General features: G+C 42.1%; 1 long non-coding RNA gene across 2 annotated transcripts in view; it reads left to right on the top strand.

The window, feature by feature from the left end:
* Positions 1-16824, top strand: part of LOC148124858 (uncharacterized) — a 254455-nt gene that overhangs the window by 54606 nt on the left and 183025 nt on the right. Inside the window, exon 1 of one of the 2 annotated variants that reach the window (XR_015744993.1) lies at positions 12909-12967. The exons of the other annotated variant lie outside the window; for it this stretch is intronic. This is a non-coding gene — a long non-coding RNA (uncharacterized LOC148124858). Of the gene's footprint in view, positions 1-12908; positions 12968-16824 lie in introns of those variants that run through there. 2 annotated transcript variants of the gene reach the window in all.

Genomic DNA, 16824 nt, shown 5'->3' with positions numbered 1-16824 from the left:
CTCACTCCCTTCCTTCCTTCCTTCCTTCCTTCCTTCCTTCCTTCCTTCCTTCCTTCCTTCCTTCCTTCCTTCCTTCCTTCCTTCCTTCCTTCCTTCCTCCCTCCCTCCTCCCTCCCTCCCTCCCTCCCTTCCTCCCTCCCTCCCTCCCTGCCTGCCTGCCTTCCTTCCTCTAGGTCTGGGTATCTCTGAGTGTTAGGGCCACTTTCTATGAGAAGGCAGATCCTGCCAATGAAGAGCTGAGGCAGGATAGAAGAAATGAGCCCAGCATTTCCCTTTGAATTTTACCACTACGGAATGTCTCCTCTCCAAAGGAACTTGGAGAGGTGAAAGCTTCATTTCCTGAGCCTGGGGAAAACTTTATTAATTCTTTCCCCCTTCTTGGCACCTGAAGAATTGGCAACCTTTTTCCTTTTAAAACAGGATGAGCTGCTTCCAACGTGAAAAGGAATGCATAGAAAACATTCTCCATTTATTAGGGAAAACAACTCTGCAAAACATAATCCAGGAGGTTTATTTTCCCACTGATGTGATGTGAATCTTTGCCAAATACGGCCTGGGGTTTTTAATGCATTTGAACGGGCTTTTCCTGAAACAACATAGGCAATGATATTTGATAACAGGATAACAGAGTTCGAATGGATCTTGGATGTAGCAGAAGACTCTATAAAATTCTGGACAAATGTCCATCCAATCTCTTCTTAAAATCCTCCAGGAATGGAGCCCCCACAACCTCTGGTGGCGGGCTGTTCCACTGGTTAATTGTTCTCACTGCCACAAAATTCCTCCTTAGTTCTAGGTTGCTTCTCTCCTTTCTAAGTTTCCATCCATTGCTTCTTGTTCTGCCTTCTGGTACTTTGGAGCAGTGGTCGCTAACCAGTGGGCTGGGGACCACTGGTGGTCCATGAGAAAATTTTGGTGGTCCGCAGAAAAATGTCCCCCCCAAAGCAATTAATCCAGGCTGCACAGGAACACAAGGCTGCACAGCCCACATGGCCCATGGGAACACAAGGCTTGCGTCACTTGCATTGAGAACAACACAAGGTAGTGAGGGGAGGGGGGGAAGAGTGGAGGGGGGAACTTGCCCCACTCTCCCCCTGCCCCTGGTCTGGCCAGCGGCTGCTTCTTTCCGCTTCTTTCTTCGTCTGCTTTTGGCTGCACGTAAGGAAACAGCCAAAGTCTTTCTTTCTCTCCCCAAAACTCTGCCAGAAATGAGTCTTTGGGACCCTGCAAGGCATCCTGCTCCCAGAGGCTGCACCAGTATGATAAGTCTCACAAAGACTCATTTCTGGCAGAGTTTGGGTAAGAGAAAGAAAAACTTCTGCTGCTTCTGCTGTTTTCCTTTCATGAAGCCAAAAGTCTCTCTCTCCCCCCCAAGAATGGAGCTGGAGACGGTATCCTGCGATCCCAAATAAAAAACAATCGATTGGTAGGAAAATGGGATGGAGAATTTTCCTGCAGAGGTTTTTTTTTTAGATTTTCCCAGGGTCTCTGGTCCACAGGATTGAAAATGATGAGTTTGGTGGTCCCTGAGGTCCAAAAGGTTGGTGACCCCTGCTTTGGAGAATAGCTTGACCCCCTCTTCCTTGTGGCAAAACCCCACAAATATTGGAACACTGTTATTACGTTACCCCTAGTCCTCCTTTTCACTAGACTAGACATACTCAATTCCTGCAAGCCTTCTTTGTATGTTTTAGCGTCCAGCCCCTTAATCGTCTTTGTTGCGCGTCTGTGCACTCTTTCCAGAGTCTCAATGTCTTTTTTTATATTGTGGTGACCAAAACTGGCAATGAGCAAAAACTGAGGAACAATTCTTTGACTCTTTCCTTTTAGTTTCACTGCCACTTGACCAGACAGAAGGGGAGAATTCCGTCATGGCACGGGTGTCTACCTGTTCATTCAGCACCAGCCAAGCCAGCTTGCCAGCAGCTCGGGCTGAGGGTTTGACATGCCTCTCACAAAAGATGTTTGTTCAGAAGCTTTGCGGTTGTCATGGCTTGTTTACTCTTCTGTAAACTTTGATAGGTATGTGGATTGAAGTGGGGAACCCTTCAAGCTATAGCTTCCAAAAGCGATGCAAGCAAGTTGTTATTTTCATTTTTCCTCTTTGGAGCAGCTAGAGCATTCTCGAGATGAAAACCATAAATGTGACCAGCTCTTTTGTGTTAGCTTAGAAGAGTTTGTTTGTTTTTAAGGTCAGTGTGTTGAGATTTGGGAGGCTGGGTTCACGTTACAAATAAGGCTTGAATCTGGTTTAATGGCTTTAAAAATTCCATGGCATCTGTGAGGCAGGCGGATTTCTCCTTCCTTTGCTTTGCCTGAAATGAAAAAAAAGACTACAAGGGTCCTTTTTATAGATCCAGGTCGGCATTCAGCACTAAAGCCTAAATATATTTAACCACGTAGTAAGCTGTATTGCTATTATCCTTGTCATCTTCTCATCTTCCTCATTTTCTCTCTGACCTTCTCATCTTTCCTACTACCTTTTCCTATTGATATGATTATCATTCATTGTTTGAATCTTACGATTGTATCTTATAATTTACGATCTATTGTTTATCTTTTTGTTGTTTGTATGTACATTGAAAGCTTATGCAATGGAGATGAATTCCTTGTGTGCCCAATCACACTTGGCCAATAAAGAATTTGTATTGTATTGCATTCTATTCTATTCTATTCTATTCTATTCTATTCTATTCTATTCTATTCTATTCTATTCTATTCTATTCTATTCTATTCTATTCTATTCCATTCTATTCCATTATATTTTATATCCTATCCTTTATCTATATCCTGTCCTACTCTATATCCTATCACATTTCATCCATTCTATATCCTATCCTATTCTATATCCTATTCTATATCATTCCATTTCATTCTATATCCTATCCTATCCTATCCTATCCTATCCTATCCTATCCTATCCTATCCTATCCTATCCCATTCCATTCTACTCTTCTATAAAAGGTGACTGAATATGGAATGGCCTGATCAGTGAATTTTAAAAAATGTGCATCTTCCTTTCTGACAACATTCACACAGAATTCTTCCAAGGGAACTTACAAAAACATATCTCATATTTAGCCCATTCTAACCGGCCGGGCTTAAGGGTTCTGCCATCCGCAATTCTGCAAAGAAGGTTTAAATAGAATTTCTTTCCAAGATTTGGCTTGTGGCAACTGAGACATTATTACTGAGGTTGTCTTGCTGGTCTCTGGCTCAAACCTGGCATTCTGAATTAATAACCCCATTTATAACTAATTGTTTAGGCTGGCTAGAAGAAGTGAGCACTTTCTTTTTTCTGGTAGACTGGGTCTGCAGAAATATCTAGGAACGTTGCCAAATTTTATGCAATAATAATTGCTATAAAAGGGCTCTAGGCTTAAGACTGGAATTTTACTAGTTGATTTATTCCTGTCTGGATATGGTTCATTATTCATTTTATTAATCGTTTGGTTCTTGCTGTGTTTTTATTTTGGTTTTATGTAATTGCGTCTTACCAGTTTGGTTTTTGACTTTTAAATAAAACAAACCAATGCAACAAATATTTGCATAACAGCATGTTACATTTGATTCATGAGTCAGCAAATCACAAGAGGCTGCCTAACGATAAGGATTTTTTAGTGAACAGCACAGATAAAATAATATCACTCTAATGCTAATAAAAACCGGACACAGAGAGTGAGCACGAGAAAAACGGATACTTTCAAATTATGGGTTTGAAGATGAAGCAATCCTCTCCGGGGAAGAAAATGGGAAAACCCCCATCACAATTTAGGTTAAATAATTATTGATTTTTATTCTGATCCTCTTGGTTTTCAGCAGGAATATCCAATTTTCTCTATCTCCATAAGCCAAGTTAATCTTTCGGTGGTACACCAACTGTCTGTCTCTCTGTGTGTATGTGCATGTGTATATGTATCTGTGTGTGTGTGTGAGAGAGAGAGAGTGTGTGTGAGAGAGAGAGATAAAGTAAAAGAGACAGAAAGAAAGAGAAAAAGAAAGAGAGAGAAAGAGAGGGAAAAAATAAAGAGAGAAAGAGAGGGGGGGAAGAGGAAGAGGAAAAGAGAGAGAGAAAGAGAGGGAGAGAAAGAGAGAGACCTGAATGCATTGATTTTCCATTTCATTCAAAATTACATATACGATTATTTTCTAGGAGCGTATTTAATCAAGTTCCTTTCTATCATTGTACCAATGAACAATAACTTTGGTTCCTCCTCCTCCTCCTCCTCCATCATTATAATATTTCCATGTACCCCTTATCTAAGATTTTACCCTCCCCCCCCAAAATCCTGACGCCTTGAGACCCCTCTCCTCCTTCTGCCCTTGTCCCTTCTCTTCCAAGGTTCACCGGATGGTGAAAAGGCCCAAGAAGCAGGAAACATTCCAAGAGGGACTCAAATCAGCACACACATTCCTGGCTCCTCCTCTCCCACGTTGGTCCTGTCCTCTCTCACCCCCAAGGCTCCATGATAAACGGCTCCGGGACAATTTCAAGGTTCATTGCACACACCGCCACTTGGCTGTCCCCCCCCTTGAGATAATGAAGCCATTACTAGACAATGAATGCCAGATTGCCTCACCGCCAGTCCTCCCTTCACGTCCCACAGCCCATGACCCAGGCCTTCCCCATCGTGGAATTAAGCCAGCTTTAGGGCTCCTGCTGGAGAGCAGCGGGTCACCCTGGAGATCTTGATAAGCGGTGGAATAATTGGGGGAAGCCAACGACGGAGGTAGGCAATTCCCACAGAGACAGCAAACTTTACTCTCGACATCCTTCTTATTCTGAAAGTTGACGGCGAGAACAATTGATCGGTGGAATGACTTGACTCCAGAAGTTGTGGGTGCTCCATCACTGGAGGTTTTTAAGAAGAAACAACTGTTTGTCTAGAATGGTACTACAGAGTGTTCTCTTGCTTGAGCAGTGGGGCTGGACTAGAAGACCTCCAAGGTCCCTTCCAACTCTGTTATTCTGTTAAAATCCCATTCAGTACGGGTTGATTTTGCTATTATGCTGTTTCTGTAAGCAAATTCAAGACAATATGACTGGTGCTCTGTTTGGCCATGTGTGTGTGTGTGTGTCCCCAAGAGGATTGAGACCCTGGGTGTTAGATCTTTTGGACTATTCCACAACATGGTGTGAACTCTGGCAATGTCAAGCATGTCATTATAGGCCTTTCTTATTAGAAGGGTCTGATTTTCAGGGCCTTGTAAACTTTCTCCTCCTCCTCCTCTTCAAACCTCCCTCCGTTCTAGCCCTGATGATGTTGCCTAGTTGGGTAATGAAACATCTGCAAGAAAACAATCAAGGTCAGAGAGTATCAAGGACCCCCTAGCCGCATCCTCCTCCTCCTCCTCCTCCTCCTCCTCCTCCTCCTCCTCCTCTTCTTTCTTGTCCTTCAAGATAATAGTTCAGTCTTTTCCTGATCTAAACACTGGGCCATTCTTTTTTGCAGAATTGAATTCTGCATATGGGTTGCTCACTGGATAATCTATAGGAACACTAACAAACACTTTCTTGGTACAATCAAGACAAGGGGCTGAAGGGACAAAGAGACAAAGGGCGAAGGTAACACAGTCCGTCCTTCCATCCATCTTCTGGCTCAAGCTAAAACAGAAGAGGTCGACTTTTGCTGGTGATCCCTACGGAGGAACCACAGGGCTGGGATGAGTTATCACTCCCTGTTGCTTGAGTTTCTCTGCCAATGGGTTAATCAAAGAATGGGGTGCTTGTTTATGCCAGGGGTGCCTTTCCCACTCCTCTTCTTGTCTCCATTCCATTCTCTACTGTCTGTGAAATAACAGCCAGAAAACAGAGGAGGAAGATACCCCGAACGTCACAGGCTGATAAGTCCCTTGACAGGGCTAAAATATTGCAACGTATTATAGAGAGTTTAATCAGTCAGGGAATTTTATGCCAGCCTCCCTTCGACCTTCTGGACTCCCAGTCAGGCCCAAAGTGGGAAATTTATGATTTTAATAAAGGGAGAACATGGCTAATTAGTTTCATCAGTGACATCCATGAGGCTGTTAAAAAGGAAGAAGGGAAGAAAAAATATTCACAAGTTTCACTCACCCAGTGACCAGTGAAGCTGAAAACATCCATTGGGTGAGATGAACCTCCCTGTTCTATATTAATTTTTTTTTAAAATGCCTAGTCCTAGATTATATATATTTTTTCATGGAGCTGGTTCCATCCCACCATTTTTTTTATGAGAGGGAGGGAGAATCTGAACAGCACTTAAGATATTTGTCCAGTTTATTTTATTTATTTAGCATATGGCATTTACTTAAAGTCACTAATATGCATCAGAGGTGGCATTCAGCCGGTTCTGACCAGTTCTGGACAACTGGTAGTGGGAATTTTGAGTAGTTCAGAGAACCGGCAAATCCCGCCTCTGACTGGCCCCGCCCCCATCTATTCTCCGCCTCCCATTGAGTCCCGGCTGATTGGCTGGGTCTCCTTTGGTTGCCCTGCACAGGAGAATGGAGCTGGAAAGCAGGTTAGTGGGGTGGGAAGGGAAGGGGGATTTTGCAGTATATCCTTCCCCTGCCACGCCCACCAAGACACAAACTACATCATGCCCACCAAGCCACGGCCACAGAATTGGTAAATTTTTTTGAATCCCACCACTAATATACATATATGTTTAAATAAATAATCAGTGAGAGATATAGATAGATATAGATATATAAATAGAGATAAGATAGAGAGACAGAGATGGAGATATAGATGATAGATAGATAGATAGATAGATAGATAGATAGATAGATAGATGATAGGCAGATAGATAGAAATTGGTAGATATGGAGAGAGAGAGAGAGCAAGAGAGAAAGAGAGAGAGAGAGACAATGTGGACAATACAATATGCAAGATAAAATATTAAATTAATATAAAACCAGTAATCCAAGTTGGGTTCATTCAAGCTTCAGAATTCACCAAATATAAATATCTCCCAAATCCTTTAAGATTTAAGGAATTTGGAGATCATACTAGATATCGCTTTCTAGTGACAATATTTTGATTGGGAAGGAATCAATTCATGGGAGGTACTGAAGAGTATAGTACCTGCAAAGATAGGAAAGCTGACCTAATTTAATAATTTTAAAAAACAAATAAAATAAAAATAAAATAACTTCTCAGCTGATGCAAAGGGCACAATTCTCAGAGGCAGCAATGTACGCACATAAGTATGGGACTAAAATATGTGATAGTTAAAGAAGGAAAACGAATCTTTCAGGAAATTCTGTTGCACAGAATATTTTGTGTGTGTGTGTGTGTGTGTGTGTGTGTGTGTGTGTGTGTGTGAGATAGCTATTGTAGTGATGGACTGGCAGCCTTGTCAGGCACTAAACCTTCTTTGTGCGATGGTTGGGATACACCATAAGAAGAATAAGGCCGGATTCTCAACAGATTTTGCAAGTTTGCACACTGGAATAAAAAGTTCAGACAAACAGTGAACATTTGAGATTGGGCGTTCTCACAAATATTTCAGCTCTTAAGAAATCATTTAATCTGGGCTAAGGTGTTTTGGAGTCTTGTCAGTTGTAGTGACTCAACATCTCCAGCCCCTGTCTTAGGCCTATGGAGGAGTTTAAACTCCCCAGGTGATGGATGGAAGGGTCAAGGGAAGGCGACTAAGTCTGTATTTCCTTTTCTTCGTCTTTGCAGCCAACACAAAAGTGAGAGCATGGGCTAATTCACCAGGTTAAGCATGTTGCGTGAAGGCTGCCTCAATCTGGAGCTGAGAAAATATCTACAGACACCTCACATCCTGGACACCAACTCTTTCCACTCCTCCCCTCAGGATGCTGCTAGAGAGCATTTTCCCCGCCTTGTACCATCATTCTGCTGAACACCTAATTCCCACAGCATTGTCTTATGCCTAAGGATATTTAGCCATATTGTATGGCTGTAGCATTGCCCTTGTCTTCTTTACTATTCTCTCTTCTTGGTTTTATTATTATGATTGTTATTACTCTGTTGCTTTGCATGGATACCGAAAGAGACAAATTCCTTGTGTGTCTAATCACACTTGGCCCATAAATTCTTCTCTTCTCTTCTCTTCTCTTCTCTTCTCTTCTCTTCTCTTCTCTTCTCTTCTCTTCTCTTCTCTTCTCTTCTCTTCTCTTCTCTTCTCTTCTCTTCTCTTCTCTCCTCTCCTCTCCTCTCCTCTCCCCTTCCCTTCCCTTCCCTTCCCTCCTCTCCTCTCCTCTCCTCTCCTCATCCAGTTCAATCCAGTGAACTGGAGGAAATGAATGAATTCACAACAACTCAACTCTTTCAAAAGAGAAGACATCCAAAGTTCCTGTATTTGTTGCAAAACTTGTGCTTTCTCCCCCGGGCTCGTCCCTTCCCCGCCTGTCTCTGAAAGCAAAGCAGCTCCGTCCTGAGCTTGAAGCAGCCTAGCTTAGATCTGTGTCCAGAGCTGAGCAGCATTCTGAGGTGCTATGGAAGCGGTCGCCAAGAAGAAGGAAGATGAAATTCCTTCCAGGTTTCTTAATCAGCCAAAAGCCATGCGGTTAATTCCGTTCAGTTCTCCATTGCACTGTACCCTCAGGGAGAGAAGTTATGCTTGGAAATGATTAATCCACCACAGACCTTAGCACTGTCCCAGAGGGACCTCATTCCTGCTTGTTATCGTATGTTCTCTATGTCAGAGGTCAAAAGGCACAATATGGGAGTTAAGCCAATCATCGTCTTGAAGCTCCGCGGAGAAATATCAGCCATTACAGTTTCAAGGGTGGCTTGAAGGTAGCAAAACCTTTCCATTAGCGCCATGGCAGCTCAAGTCTCTTAGATCTGGTGGGGAAAGATCTCTTTCCTGGAACAAGAATGTGGTAACCCAACCCTACAAACAATGCGTGAAATCAAATATACAACCTCATTCACTTGATAAGCAAAAGAAAGTTTGAAAAATATGGGCTTGGATAATCACACACAACCATCTAGGAAAGCTGTCAGAGAACAAAAGAAAAGCTATTTAAAAAAAAAAAAAATTGAAGAGCTGGCTCACAGGATTGAGAACTTATTTGAAAACCCAGTGTGTTTTCACTTCTTCAGCCTTGAAAGATAGATCAATAGTTGGCTGATCACTATTTTAAGCAGAAGAGAAAATACATTCCTGATTTTTGGTGAACTCAAGGCCCAATACCTGTTCCTTAAATCAAATATAATGGGAAATGTACAGTTATATCTGTCATCTTTTGTTTTATGTTTTTTCCCCAGAGTAATTTGAAATAGTTTTGGAGTGTTAACGGTGCCAGAGATGCATTGGAAAAAAATCATTTGAGCCAGTAACACAAACAATGCAGCCAAATTCTAACCTCAATCAGTTAACACACCAGAGCCAACTTTTTAATAAATTTTTACGGGACAACTTTTTGAAGCTCAGAGTTCCTATGAATGTAGATCTGAGATCTGTAGGACTTTTGATCATCACTTTAGGTCTAAATATTGGAATACAACTGGGATACTGTTACTCCTTGCAACACTTGTTCTTGACTTTTGAAATCAAAAATTGTCTTGAACTGTGCTGTGCACTTGCGGGCAATTGAGAAGTCACCTTTTCCACAGGGCACCTTGAGCCTTGAACCCAATTCAAGAGGCACTTGTTTAAGTTATCGGTCCGCACCGTCTTTCAATTTCATTCTGATCCAGCAAAATGGTTGCCCCATCATCCCTGGCTGAGAAGAAAAAAAGAAAGAAAGAAAGAACAAATAAACTTCCAGCCGCCATCTTCCAGGTGAGGTTTTTTTTGTCACTCAACACCACATTGAACTAGCATGCTAATGAGTTCTTTCTGTGTCAATAACTCACATGATCCATTTCATATGAGCAAACATGGTTAACCCCAATGAGTGACAGGGCAAGGACTCGGTGCCTTTTGACAGTAATCTCTATAAGCCTCGGCTATTGATATCTGTGATGTGGCTGAAACCCAACCCTGGTGGCCCCAACGATGGGCAAACTCTTGACTTTCTGCCTTGATTTGTCTCATCAACCTCGGTCTGAAACCAGTCAAGACTCTGGTCAGGCCAGTTGGAACTGCAAAGCAATTTAATCTTTCCCCATTCTGGGAATAGGTCATATTTCAGCTTATAAAGTCCACACATCCAGGACCTTCCACATCTGTTTTGATTCTTGTCTACTTTATCTGGTGAACCTCAGGTGCCTTCTGTAGCTACCAAACCCTAAACACTAGAAACTAGTTGGGAGGACTTGCAGATTGAAGAGGTGAAGAACTGGACAATCACTTTATATCTACTTTATTTATCCTCTCCTGTTCCTATAATAAACTGAAGACAAACATACAGAAATTCAACCCTATCAATATTTAATTTTTTTTTTGTCCTAAAAATGCAGTAAACCTTTTAGTTCTAAGGATATACTTTAAAAAAAAAATGATGCAAGCTGATCCAAGGAATATGGGTTACAAACTCATTGCAGCTGGAAAGTCAGAGATGAGCATATAGAAAACAGAAACTTAATTAATTTGCAATGTGGGTTCAAGTCAATCCATTTCGGACAGTGAGAATATTAATAGAGTGGGTAAGGCCGTTGTTGGAATGCATGCATTTCTTGGTAAAATTTCAACTTCCAGAAGTTGGATGGAAAAATCTTGCTGCTGGGGGGGCGGTGGGGAGGATTTTTTCTATGTGCAGAACGGAAACTAAAATAACAACTGAATTCTTTTTCAATAAAGGGAGCACAATTTGTTATACCTAAAAGCAAAAAATAAAATCAATAGACAATGAAATTTAGATACTAAAACGCAGATAACTTTCTCTTAAAAAGTTGATGTCTTTTCTCGCTACATTCTAGCTAGGTTCATGCCCTAACATCTTCATTGAAAAGAAACTCAAGGCCAGGTGATCTTCAATCTATCATATCTTTGCTTCCAAAATTTTAAAATAAGAGTTGATGATAGGTCTGGTTCAAGATCAGTAGGACCCAGAGACAAGCCTGTTCTCCATTGCTGTGTTATTATAAAAGTAAAGGTTCCCCTCGCACGTAGCTACTAGTCATTTCTGGCTCATCTCCATTACAAAGCTGAAGAGCCAGTGCTGTCTGAAGACGTCTCCGTGGTCCTGTGGCCAGCATGACTAAATGCCTTTGAAGGCACACAGAACACTGTTACCTTCCCACCAAAGGGGTCCCTCTTTTTCTACTTGCAGTTTTATATGCTTTCAAACTGGCAGGTCGGCAGAAGCTGGGACAAGTCACGGGAGCTCCCTGTGTTATGCAGCGCTAGGGATTCAAACCACCAACCTGCCGACCTTTCTGATCTCAGCAATCTCAGCATCTTAGCCATTGAGCCACCACGTCCCTTGTGCTATTATAGTTCCTCCTTATTTATTAAATCTTTGGAGGTCTCCACAACCTGCCAATCTGAAGAGGTTTGTTTGAGTTCCTGCTGACAGATTTACTGATTGAACTTTGAGTGACAGCAAAAAGAGGAGATTTAGTGAGCTCTTGAGAGACTGCCATGCATGCATGACGACCAAGTTCTCGGTAAGGATCTGGTGAAGAAGTCCTCCATTGGTTGTTCTATTCGGTTGTCCTTAGTGGTATTCATAGATAGAAGAATCAATAAATGGTAAATTGCTGGGTTCCACCATTTTAATTTCTCATAATGCCCCAGTATAGCATTACTTTAGGAAACTCTACAAAAATCTAAAAAATAAATATGGTCGTGTCTGGGTCCAGCTTCCAAATGTTTAGAGGAATGCAATCTCATTCATGAATTCTGGCTCCATGAATGTTTGGCCACTCCGGCTGCAAATACTGCAGCAAATTATCTGGTGCCAAAGCTGGTTAAAACCATCCCAAGAAACAATGCACACCGATGGTCTTTCCCATCGCTCCGTTGCTTGTTTGGTGTGTTCTATGGATCTCTTCTCCTTGGGTGGCCTTGAACTTCCTCCAGTAAAAGCAGTTTTATACTTCTGATGATAGAAACAGCCTCAGCCTCTCCCAGTGCCTCAACCTGGTGGTGTGGTTACCCCCAAATCAGCCTAGTTTGAAGATTAACAGCAGGGCTCTGATAACATCAGTTCCTGAATGAGGTCATTGCTTCTGAAATCCTATTTATCCTTAGGCAAATACTAAGGAAACCTCCAGACTGTTAAAATCATAGATAAAGTATCCAATTTAATAAAGCTATTGTTTCTCAGGAGAACCTGATTCTAAGCTTCCTGCAGCTTCTGGTGTTCTTTAAGACATGACTATTAATTGCTCTTAGGGAATCTGACCATCTTTTTCCTGCTGAACCAAGGATTGTTTAATGGAGGAAAACACATATTCTGGTCGCTTGGGTAGCATCGGGCTTCAGGAAATATGAACTCTTCATAATGATTCCATGTTTTTGCTGCAAGATACTAAGAGACCTGCCCTCAACCGAGCTCTCAAAAGGTTTCATCCAGTTGGCCTTGTTTGTAGCATCATTGCTGGATGCTGTTGACTAGAAACCTCTTTATCAATGTAGCACAGACTTTGCATCTTATTTATGCTCACACCCTGTGCGTGAGTGTCTCCAACCTTGGCAACTTTGAGACTTTAAGGCTATGATGGCTGGGGGAATTCTCCACTCTACCATCTCTCTAATATGTATAGCAGATTCACTAGCCTTGGCAACTTTAAATTCAATTCAGTTCAGGAAAAATAAAATAAAATCTCCGGGGGAGACAGTTCGCTTCATATCGGAAAGTGTTGAATTTTCTAAGAAGATCATCCACTAGATTTGTTGCACAGAAACAGAAGAATCCTGCATAGAAGCAGTCATAGACCCACCAATTTAAGAGCCTGGAGACTAAAACATATGAAGAAAGGTTGCAGGAGTTGATTATGGATAGTCTTGAGAAAAGAAGGACTTAAAAGAAGGAATTAAGGAGAAACTTCTTAACGGTGAGGACAATTAACCAGTGGAACAGCTTGCCTTCAGAGGTTGTGGGTGCTCCATCACTGGAGGTTTTTAAGAAGAGATTGGACAACCATTTGTCAGAAATGGTACAAGGTCTCCTTCTTGATCAGGGGTTTGGACTAGAAGACCTCTAAGATCCCTACCTGCTCTATTCTAATTGACTGATCGATTGACTTGCAACAAAGGTTACTTTAAAGCAGGGGTCTCCAACCTTTTGGACCTCAGAGAACACCAAACTCATACTTTTAAATCCTGTGGACCAGAGACCCTGGGAAAATCCTCCCAAAAGAAGTCTGCAGGAAAATTCCCCACTCCGTTTTCCTACCGATCGATCGTTCTTCATTTGGGATTGCAGAATACCATCTCCAGCTCCGTCTCAGGGAGAGAGAGAGATAGAGAGACTTTTGGCTTCATGCAAGGAAAGCAGCAGAAGCAGCAGGAGTCTTTCTTTCCCTCCTCCAAAGTCTGCCAGAAATGAGTCTTTGTGAGACTTATCATGCTGGCGCAGCCTCTTTGAGCAGGGATGCCTTGCAGGGTCCCAAAGACTCATTTCTGGTGGAGTTTGGGGGAAAGAAAGAAAGACTTTGGCTGCTTTCCTTGCATGCAGCCAAAAGCAGAAGAAGAAAGAAGTGGAAAGAAGTAGCCCCGTGGCCTGGCCAGGAGCTTGGGGTGCGTGGGGCAAGTTCCCCCCTCCACCCTTTCCCCCCTCCCCTCACTACTTCGTGTTGTTCGCAATGCAAGCGATGCAAGCCTTGTGTTCCCACGCAGCCTGGATTAATTGCTTTGGTGGGGGGGAACATTTCTCTGTGGACCACCAAAATTTTCTCATGGACCACACGTGGTCCCCGGCCCACCGGTTGGCGACCACTGCTTTAAAGGACCTTCATGCCAATTTCTGTCCTGGCCCCATTTAATGCCTGTACGTGAACAATTCTGCAAACATCTAAAAAGCCTGGGACACAATGAAGAATTGACAGCGTGCCAAGAATGCTTCTCTGCTCCCTGTAATCGAGGCTGGATAAATCAGGCAATCTGCTGGGGGAAAGAGAGGGTGTTGTGTGGTTTTGATAGTTTAATTTTTCTTTTTTAGAAAAAAAATATATCATCTGGCTGCGTCGTGTTTCCTTTGTGATAACGCAAAGCCACAGGGGGTAAGGGACAGCTGGACAGTTATCCTGCACAAATATGCGGTGTTTACCTACAGGCCAGTAAAGCAGAATTATTTCAGTATGGATCGTGCCAGCGTTGAAAGTGTGGATAACAATAGTTTTCCCAATCCAGCCAGACTCGCTCTGTGATCTTGCAAGCTTGAAGCCTGTTCCATTTTTCTGAGCTCTGCAACTTTGCTCCAGTTGAAATCAGGGGTGTCCGACCGTGACAACTTTAAGACATGTGGTCCTCAGCTCCCAGAATTCTGAAGCAAGTATGGTGGGCTGGCGGGAGAATTTTGGGAGTTTGAAGTCCTCAAGTCTTAAGTTAAGTTGCCAAGTAGGATATCCCTGATCAAAATGAAGGTACCCTGTTGTTGTTTCAGCACACGAGGCAGAAAATCCAGCAACTGCTACCTCTAGTAAAACTACAACAATAAAGGAGTTGCGTTTAACTGGTGTTGCCGTGCCCACCAAGCCACACCCACAGAACCAGTAGTAAAAATTTTTGAATCCCGCAACTTATGTGGTAGTTGGATCTAAAACTGAAGAAAACGACTGAAGGAGGAAAATGTGAAGGAGATGGAATGAAAAGCATTTGAGTTTGCTTGGAAATGGCAAGAGAAGATGGTGATCGCTGCTTTTCTTTTAAACAAAGCCATGTTTAAAGCTCCCACAAAGAATTTTGGGATGTAAGGAATCCCTGTTCAAAAAATCTAGGGTGGTCAGGAGCCCTTGGGATTTCTGCTCCTCAAGACCTACTGAGATTGACATCATGGTTTTTGCAGAGCTAGGTAAAGCAACATACAACAGTTCATTTAGTGATGGTTCAAAGTTACAACGGCGCTGAAAAAAGGGACTTATGACCATTTTTCACACTTACAACTGTGAAGCATCCCACGGTCATGCAATCAAAATTCAAATACTTGGCATCGGGTTCTGAAATGTCCAGGGGTGAGGAGATCCACTTTTGTGACCTTCCGAGAAGCAAAGTCAATGGGGAATCCAGATTCATTTAACAACGATGTTATTCACTTAACAACTGTGGGAAGAAAGGTCGTAAAATGGGGGCAAAACTTACTTAACAAATTCTCACTGAGCAACATAAATTTTGCACTCAATTGTGTGGCCCTAATTCAAGCACTATCTGGAGAAATAGCAGCCAACATTTTGACACAGTTTAGCGAAGTTGGGTGTTGCTTCCAGAATGTTCTTATACATTTTTCCCCACAAATTTTTCTTCCTACAGAAGCCTCCTCAATATATAAAACCTCCATCCAATTTTCCTAAATAGGTCCACCTTTGTCAATTATATCTAAGAGTTCCTTAAAAAATGTGCAACTTCTCCAGAGATCGGTATTCCATATACACATTTTTTGAGCTAAGTAATGTTTCAAGACAGACGGTAATGAACTATATGAGTTACACGCCCATTCATGTCACAATGGATTCTGTTTTGTGGATTAAGGGAGTTCTCTGGAAAATAAATCCATGAAGGAATTCTTTTATATCCTTAGCCCTTACAACTGCTGTAAAGGTCTCATTGATTGAGAAGGGGATTTATGGAGTTTTTACCCTCCCTGGAGAGAATTCTTTACTGAGCTAGGACCCTTTTCCTCCCCCTTACACCATCATGATAGATTTGCTCTTATATCTGCCAAAAGAACCCCTGGTAAATGTCTAGTCTATTTACAAGGTGAAACATCTGGATCTTTCCCAAACAATTTGAAAAATTCATTCACAATCTGCAATGCTTTAACTGTACCCAATGGATCATTCCATAAATAATGAGAACAGCCTTTATAAAACTCAAAGAAATGCCATAAAGTTAGGGATAAACTTGTATTGTTCTTCCGTGGAGAGACATGGCTTTCAGTTGGGTTTTGTTAGGACATAAAGCAGCGTTTTTTTCAACCTTGGTGACTTGGAGATGGATGGACTTCAACTCCCAGAATTCCACAGCCAACATGGGAGTTCACGTCTACCCATCTTCTAACTGCCAAAGTTGAGAAATGCTGCCATAAACATTCTGAATATTGATTTTCTCCACGCAGACTCCCCAAAAGTTGATGCCTTCTTTGATTTTTACAGCATTTAAAGAAGGCAGTTAGATGAGGTGAGGGAGCAGAAATTTCTAGACTGTCTGGGAACTGAAAGAAAAAGTCATGATCAAGGCATTGAAGTATATTTTTTGATAGTGAGAACAACTAATCATTAGACCAGCTTGCCCTCAAAAGTTGTGGTTGCTCCATCACTGGAGGCTTTTAAGAAGCAATCGGACAGCCATTTCTCTGAAATGATACAGGGTATCCTGCTTGAGCAGAGGGTTGGACTAGAAGACCTCCAAAGTCCCTACTAACAATTACTACCAACTTGCCTTCAATCGAGGACCTGTATACTTCACGAGTCAAAAAGAGGACTGTGAAAATATCTACAGACCCCTCACATCGCGGACATAAACTGTTTCAACTCCTTCCCTCAAAATGACGCTATAGAGCACTGCACACCAGAATAATAGACAAAAGGACAGTTTTTTCCCCTAATGTCATCCCTCTGCTAAACAAATAATTCTCTCAAAACTGCTCAACTATTACAAAGTCTGCACTACTATTAATCTTCTCATCACTCTTTATCGCCCGTCCCCTCCCACTTGTGACTGCAGGACTATAACTTTGTCACTTGTATCCTCACAATTTTTATTGACTGTTTCCTAGTATGATTTGATTGCTTATTCTACCCCATGACTATTATTAAAT

The sequence above is a fragment of the Pseudonaja textilis genome, chromosome 11, assembly GCF_049901715.1.
Source record: "Pseudonaja textilis isolate UNSWEBS1 chromosome 11, rPseTex1.2, whole genome shotgun sequence".
Lineage (NCBI taxonomy): Eukaryota > Metazoa > Chordata > Lepidosauria > Squamata > Elapidae > Pseudonaja > Pseudonaja textilis.
Note: the sequence above shows the minus strand (reverse complement) of the source record. Positions and strands in the feature narration are given on the sequence as shown.